The sequence below is a fragment of the Coregonus clupeaformis genome, chromosome 15, assembly GCF_020615455.1.
Source record: "Coregonus clupeaformis isolate EN_2021a chromosome 15, ASM2061545v1, whole genome shotgun sequence".
NCBI lineage: Eukaryota > Metazoa > Chordata > Actinopteri > Salmoniformes > Salmonidae > Coregonus > Coregonus clupeaformis.
Window position 1 is genome coordinate 31,498,442 of NC_059206.1, and position 8,798 is coordinate 31,507,239.

At 39.6% G+C, this 8,798-nt stretch overlaps 1 long non-coding RNA gene across 1 annotated transcript; it reads right to left on the bottom strand.

Moving 5' to 3' along the window:
* Window positions 1–5,874: 5,874 nt before the first annotated feature.
* Window positions 5,875–8,798, bottom strand: LOC121583357. Its single transcript, XR_006003507.1, has 3 exons — window positions 8,342–8,798; window positions 7,430–7,591; window positions 5,875–7,208 (listed from the first exon to the last, which is right to left on the bottom strand). It is a non-coding gene; the product is annotated as an uncharacterized LOC121583357 (long non-coding RNA).

The following is an 8,798-nucleotide window of genomic DNA, read 5'->3' on the forward strand; positions in this document are numbered from 1 at the left end:
GATATGTTACGGTTCGTAAGGTATGTATTAATTGTGTGTCATCATAATGTCCATCACCCATTTCGTATGATATGTTAAAAATTACAATTCGTATTATATTTTATGAATTAGCAAACGTACAATATGTTACGAATTTGCTAAATGTATGATATTTTATTAATTCTAGCTAGGTGGCTAGTGGCTAACATTAGCTAGCTGGCTAACATTAGGTAGGCTAGAGGTTAGGTTTAGGGGTTAGGGTTAAGTTTAGGAGTTAGGTTAAAGAGTTAAGGTTAGGGTTAGAGGAAGGATTAGCTAAAATGGTTAATGTTAGGGTTAGGGGAAGATTTAGCTAACATGCTAAGTAGTTGCAAAGTTTTTCTTTGACAAAATGTTTTAAAAAGGTATAATCTTTGTAAATGATGTCATCGGTAGGACTGGTGGAGTTATGTCGCACATGCAGCTAACAAAAACATATGGAAATGTCTGCTCTACCCAAAATTACAACCAAATAATTGCAGCCTTACCGCAAAAATGGAAGAGGAAAGTGGAAGGAGGAGAAAGTAAGGAACTTGTCTGTCGGCCTTGCATTAAAGAACATAATTGGTTAAGGAAAACTGTGATAAATAAAAAGGTATATCAGTTTAATTTAAGGACCAAAGGATTGACAGCCGTCCCATATAGATTGCAAAATAGTTGGGAAGAGATTTTTGACGTACCGATCCCATGGCATAGTGTTTATGAACTGATACGCAAAACGACACCGGATTCAAAACTTAGAGTCTTTCAATTTCAATTATTATATAAAATTATTGCTACCAATAGAATGTTATTTATATGGTGGATACAATCTTCCCAGCTCTGCAGATTTTGCTGCGAAGAGACAGAATCATTAGATCATTTGTTTTGGTACTGTCCATTTGTAGCTTGTTTTTGGACACATGTCCAGGAATGGCTAAAGGATTGCAATATTTACCTGGAGCTAACCCTGCAGATAGCACTACTGGGTGATCTGAAAAGTCATAGTCAATCGATCAATAACATCATAATACTATTAGCAAAAATGTTTATTTTCAATTCACAATCTGCAGAAACAATGAGAATAGAAAGGTTCAGAACTTTTGTAAGACATCACAGTACAGTTGAAATATATATGGCAAATAGAAATCCTATATGGATGGTGTTAAAAGATAGATGGGAGGTGTTGAATGGAATTGAAGGATGGGACTAATAACAACAAACAATAACAAGATAACTAATAATGTAGGCACGCTGTGTCCATAATAAGTGTATGGGTTGTAGGTTGGGAGCTTTTGTGAAGGAGCACAGTTAGAAAGATATGGCATATAGAAGCAAACCGGATGGACATCATGAAAATGATCGGAGAGGTTGAGAGTAGAAGAAGTTCAGGAGAAAGAACAAACAAAATGTAATTACTGTAAAATTGACTGTGTCCATAAAATGTAGATAGTGGGTATGGGCTGGAAGTAGAGGCCTAGGCGTTGTTGTTCACTAGTTTACTCCAAGTGGGGAAAGGGTGGAGGGGTTGGAAAGTAATAAAGGGGAATATATCTATTTTTTTTTAAGGATATGTATGTGTGTGTATGTATGTATGTATGTATGTATGTATGTGTGTATGTATGTATGTATATATGTATATATGTGTGTATATATATGTGTGTGTTATATATATATATATATATATATATATATATATATATATATATATATATATATATATATATATACAGTGGGGAAAAAACGTTTTTAGTCAGCCACCAATTGTGCAAGTTCTCCCACTTAAAAAGATGAGAGAGGCCTGTAATTTTCATCATAGGTACACGTCAACTATGACAGACAAAATGAGGAACAAATTCCAGAAAATCACATTGTAGGATTTTTTATGAATTTATTTGCAAATGATGGTGGAAAATAAGTATTTGGTCAATAACAAACAAGCAAGATTTCTGGCTCTCACAGACCTGTAATTTCTTCTTTAAGAGGCTCCTCTGTCCTCCACTCGTTACCTGTATTAATGGCGCCTGTTTGAACTTGTTATCAGTATAAAAGACACCTGTCCACAACCTCAAACAGTCACACTCCAAACTCCACTATGGCCAAGACCAGAGAGCTGTCAAAGGACACCAGAAACAAAATTGTAGACCTGCACCAGGCTGGGAAGACTGAATCTGCAATAGGTAAGCAGCTTGGTTTGAAGAAATCAACTGTGGGAGCAATTATTAGGAAATGGAAGACATACAAGACCACTGATAATCTCCCTCGATCTGGGGCTCCACGCAAGATCTCACCCCGTGGGGTCAAAATGATCACAAGAACGGTGAGCAAAAATCCCAGAACCACACGGGGGGACCTAGTGAATGACCTGCAGAGAGCTGGGACCAAAGTAACAAAGCCTACCATCAGTAACACACTACGCTGCCAGGGACTCAAATCTTGCAGTGCAAGACGTGTCCCCCTGCTTAAGCCAGTACATGTCCAGGCCCGTCTGAAGTTTGCTAGAGTGCATTTGGATGATCCAGAAGAGGATTGGGAGAATGTCATATGGTCAGATGAAACCAAAATAGAACCTTTTGGTAAAAACTCAACTCGTCGTGTTTGGAGGACAAAGAATGCTGAGTTGCATCCAAAGAACACCATACCTACTGTGAAGCATGGGGGTGGAAACATCATGCTTTGGGGCTGTTTTTCTGCAAAGGGACCAGGACGACTGATCCGTGTAAAGGAAATAATGAATGGGGCCATGTATCGTGAGATTTTGAGTGAAAACCTCCTTTCATCAGCAAGGGCATTGAAGATGAAACGTGGCTGGGTCTTTCAGCATGACAATGATCCCAAACACACCGCCCGGGCAACGAAGGAGTGGCTTCGTAAGAAGCATTTCAAGGTCCTGGAGTGGCCTAGCCAGTCTCCAGATCTCAACCCCATAGAAAATATTTGGAGGGAGTTGGAAGTCCGTGTTGCCCAGCGACAGCCCCAAAACATCACTGCTCTAGAGGAGATCTGCATGGAGGAATGGGCCAAAATACCAGCAACAGTGTGTGAAAACCTTGTGAAGACTTATAGAAAACGTTTGACCTGTGTCATTGCCAACAAAGGGTATATAACAAAGTCTTGAGAAACTTTTGTTATTGACCAAATACTTATTTTCCACCATAATTTGCAAATAAATTCATTAAATATCCTACAATGTGATTTTCTGGATTTTCTTTTCTCATTTTGTCTGTCATAGTTGACGTGTACCTATGATGAGAATTACAGGCCTCTCTCATCTTTTTAAGTGGGAGAACTTGCACAATTGGTGGCTGATTAAATACGTTTCCCCCCCACTGTACATATACATATATACACACATACATACGAATACATACGAATATGAAATCACAACCTTTGGGTTGCTAGACGTTCACGTTATATGCCCACCCACCACCCCAACTAACCACCCTACTTTCATTTTTGCCTTAAGTAACATCTCTCTTATGTAACGATACTAAACGTAACATATAGTATTACACTAATTTTAGTGTCCCGGATTTACATTTACTATGTTACGTCTAGTCTATGAGACCAGGTTGTTTTTCTGGGTATTTATTTGTATGCAATCATGTTTGTTTTACCATTTTAAAACAGTAGCACAGTAGAACTTTTTGGCCTGGTTTCCCACTTTTAATGGAGATTCTCCATTGAGCAGTCAGTCAGACTCATAGGTAATTGTTAGGTTATTACCATTTGACTATGTCATTTCTAAATAAATACCTGATCATTTCTGTACTGTAAAATAAAGTGCTACCCATTTTCCTCTCCTTTTGTACGTAAGAGAGAGGAGTGTACCGTATAGCCGCTGCTCCAGATCATCCAATCTCCTCTGTGTTGATGGATGGTGGCCAGTTGAAAAAAAGCTGTGTGTGTGTGTCTGTATGTGTATGTGTGTGTCTGTGTATGTGTGTGTGTGTTAGAAATAGGAGGTATGAATCACGGAGGCGGAGGGGGGAATTGGAGAGGTGGGGTTTGTCAATTGAGTAGCCTCTTGTACACATTGATTACCTTATAGGAAGGGAGTGTGTGTTATGGGGGGGGGGGGTGTTAAGTGCACCCCTTGCCTCCACTCACTGTAAAGGGTTATAAATAACCGTCCTTGGCCTTGAGCCTGACAACCCCCATCTTGACACTGAGTCTCTGTAACGCTGTTCTCTTCTCAGATTGGTCTAAAGTGATCCTCTGTAACCATCTTCTTGGATTGGCTCCAACTGCAGAGAACCTCACAGCCTTTACACATAGTGTGATATGTGCTGTATGTTCAGGATTCTTATTCCACGTGAAATATGGATGGAAATGAAATATATGTTTACATGTTTATCCAAGTGTTCCCTGTGTGTCAGCTTGTTGTTGTGGATGATCTAACTGAAGACTGAAGCAGCTGTCATCTCAATCTGTAGATCTGCATACCTGCTCCCTTTCTCATGTTCATACAGTGTTCCTCTTCATTCTCCTATTCATCATGTTTATGTTCCCCTGTGAAGAGTTTATGTGCTTTTCACTGGTTTTCAAAGGGCTTTGCATTGTATTGGGTCATATGGGGTTATAACAGAGATTTTGATAACTCATCACATCACCATCATTTAGTTTCAGGTGAGATTGTAACGTTTAGTTACATTTAGTTGAAAGGCTTTAGTGCCATCTTGTGGCCAAACGGAAAGTCGTACGGTCTTTCCCGCTCCAGAACGGCAGGACGCCGTTATGCACCAACTGTGCGGTTTACACTAGTTACCACAGCCACAAAGTCAAAATTGTCTATATAGTAAAATGATATGAGAAAAAAATAGATTTTCACTCTTAATTTAGGTTAGGGTTAGGCATAAGGTTAGCAGTGTGGTTACGTTTAAGGTTTAAATACACATTTTAAGAAAATAAATTATAGAAATAGGAGGGTCTTATGACTTTGTGTCTGTGGTAACTAGTGAAGACTCAACTGCAGTTTACAGTCAGGAAATTCCAAACACGGCAGCAACAATATCGTACGGCAGCAGCATTAAGACTTCCGGTTTTCGGATTTTGCCTTCAAAATAAAAGTCCACAGTAAAACGCTGTGCGTATGATACAATTTTGAAATGTAATGTTTAAGAAAAGTGTTACTGTATTTTTGTTGTATTGCACAAACAAATTGAACTGTATTGTTGATAGGCTATAGGCCTAATTGGGGTGATACTAACCTATAGCAGCATGATCTTACTCGGATACTGCTTCAAAAAATAATATGTTATTTGTCTAGCCAAAACGCTTGACCTGATGCATGTTTTGGCAGGTAAGGCTGGCCTTGGGCTGATTTAAATGTGTACAGTCTGCAGCCTGCTCATCATCATTAGGATAAATGTTTGTTTATTTGTCCAGCCAAAATGCTTGACCTGATGCATGTTTTGGCAGGTAAGGCTGGCCTTGGGCTGATCTAAATGTGTAAAGTCTGTATTGTCATTTAGACATAGAGTAGGTGCAGTAACCGAGCCCAGCCTGGTCTCATAGACTAGACGTAACATAGTAAACGTAAATCCGATACTCTAATAAATATGATATGTTATGTTTGGTATGGTTACATAAGACAGATGGTTACTTAGTATGGCAGTTGGTCGGGGTGGATGGGTGGTCTTATAACGCGAACATCTAGCAACCCAAAGGTTGGACAACTTTAGCTATTTAGCAACTTTTCAACTACTTACCTATTGCAACTACTTAGCATGTTAGCTAACCCTTCCCCTAACCTTAACCTTTTAACCTAACTTCTAAACTTAACCCTAAATCCTATAACATACATTTAGCAAATTCATAACATACAGTACGTTTTGCTCATTTGTAACATATTGTACGTTTAGCAAATTCGTAACATATAATACGAATTGTAATTTGTAACATATGTGACTTGTTCTATCATAATCAGTTACATTGACCCCAAAACACATTTGAAGTTTTATACAGTGCTGGAAAGAAGAGAATGTTAGCTTTCTAATGAGACCAACATGATCTCTCTACTGCAAATACCAAGCGAGTTATGTGCCATTACATGCTGAATCTCACCAAACCATGTTTTTGAGAAAAACGCTGTCAAAGTTTGCAGTTAATTTTAGACATTTATTCAAATAATTAATAACAACACACTCACTCACTCACAGACGCACACACACACACACAGGCTACATATAAATTACATCTTGCTCTAACTAGACAGTGTCTGCCTGCATCGTTGTTGCACACACACATGCACGTATATGCATATTGACTACATTTACTTATTTTCACACGTGCGCACGTGCGTGCATGCACATGTACACGTGCACATACATATATGTATGACAGAGAAATACACTCACGCTGCACATGTTCACTCCATGATATGTGCGAGGACTACATGCGGTGTGCACGCGTTTGTGCGTACTTGTACGTGCACCGACACGTGCACACAAACGCGTACACATCCCATGTAGTCCTCAAACATATCATGGTTGTGGCCCATAGTTTTTCCATGTTAGATTTGGAGATAAGGCTTGGGAGGATAAATAATGAATAAATGACCACGTTAAATGACATCTGTCAAAAATACATCACAGCGAATGTGTATAGATGTGCCCAAGCAACCCTCTCACAAACCCAGGACCTGCATTTTTATGACAGTCATACAGAGTAAACGACATCTGAAAAGAGCTAAAACAGGGAAGGGGATGGAGGTGGTGAGAGCTAATAAATGGTCAGAGTAAGCTCTGGTCTCTAAGCAGCAACTAAAATGAGAAACGTTAAAGAAAATCTGACCACACACACGTCACCAGAGACTAAGGACTGACAGTCTCTTTGGATCCGATTCGTGTGGGCTTTGGTTAGAGTCTTTGCCACTGGTCCACTGGCTTGAGCTGATGAACGTTTGATACAAATATAAGTATCAAGATTTAGGAAAACACTCACCATGATAACGCATCAACTTATTTGTACTTAGACTACACAGAGGACTTGGTCTCAAATGTCAGTAGCACCCAGGAGTCTACCCTCTTAAATCCAGGGATCTGTCCTGGGAGCGGAATTGGTGGACATCGGCGATAGTTGTTAACATAGTGGACGATTAGCTGAATGTTCTCGTAGGACAGCACCCGTTTGCTTGAGAGACAACCACCACACCTCTTCTTCCTTGGAACCACACCATGTTCCTTGTAGAACTTTATCACTGCAGTCAGCTTTTTGTAGAAATTCAGAAATCAGAAAATACATGATTTAAAACATGCCTTTAATATGTGCTGAAATGCACAATGTATTCTCAGCTCTTTTATTTATATTCATAATACAGCCTACTACTCATTCTTTCTTAAATACCTCATGAACATTTTAATACTGTTGCAGCACCAATAATAACAGAAAACATCATGTTGTAGTACTATTAGAAAAAATGAAAACTTACTCATTTAGGAACTTGAATGTTCCTCTGCAGATTTGCTTGCTATCAAGGAAATATGATCTCTGATGTTTCCTTTCTTTTTGTTTGCTCCTTTTGGAGCTGACAGTTTTCTTGGAGAGGTTAATGGAACCAGCGATCTGCCAATGAGCACTATATGTTTTTCATCTGAAAAATAAGACAAATAACAATATATAATTATTTAACATTCAATCACCATCATAATATTTTCTAGCCAATACATTTTCAAGTAATATCAACACACTTTCTATAACACACACAAACTACACATTACCTGCACTTATTGAAATGCATGAGTACAACACACACACACACACACACACAATACACACACACACTTTTACTAGGATTGTAAATGGGTCATGTTTGACATAACTTTATAGATGGTCAAGTTATGTGATAACTTTATTGATGGCCATTTCATGCATTTATATAACCTGTCTTTATGACAAATAGGACAAATATAACCCCATTCCCCACTTCTCTCTCTCGCTCTCTCTCTCTCTCATATGTGCCCACACACACTCACTCAATTACACACACAAACACACACGCACACACACACACAGGTCCCATAAGTTACTAGCTACATACAGTAGCTAGCTAGGTTACATGAGATACACATCCTCCACCTCTCTCTCTCTCTCTCTCTCGCCACACATTCACTCACTTACACACACACACACACACACACACACACACACACACACACACACACACACACACACACTTGGCTTTAATAAACTAGCTAGCTAGCTAGTCAGTCTACTTGTGCCTCATCAAACACACAAAAACACAGACACTGACAGATATCCAGACACATAAACACGCACACATTACACATTACTCACCCACATCCAACTAAACTTGACTAATAGTTGAATGGCAAGCACTTACCATTGATGAGAAAATTCATCTGGTCACGTCTCTTATCTCCTCGGGGGTAAAAAACAAATAGCAGGGCTCCCGTTTGTTGGACTTGCAAGTGCACCTGAACACGCAAGCCTTTTCAATTTCTTGCCCAGCATCACTGACATATTCCCCCTCGACCGACTGAAGCACCGTAATTGACGGATCCACCAGTAACGGGTGGTCTTCCTCGGTTGCCTCCTCAAGGGGCTCGGCCTCGACTTCGGTGAGCTTGTCTGAGTCGGTGTCTGTGCCGTTTGCGGAGTCACTGATGGCCACGCTCTCCGGCTCAGGTCAAAAGGTAGTCGCCAATAAGTTGACGCCATTGATCGTCTGAACCTGCTCCCAGCACAACATCATTACTATTTATAAATCTAGCAATTTCTCTCTCCTGGGAATCCATCGATGCAGTAGCTAGCTAAGGTGTAGTGACAGTCTGAAGGGT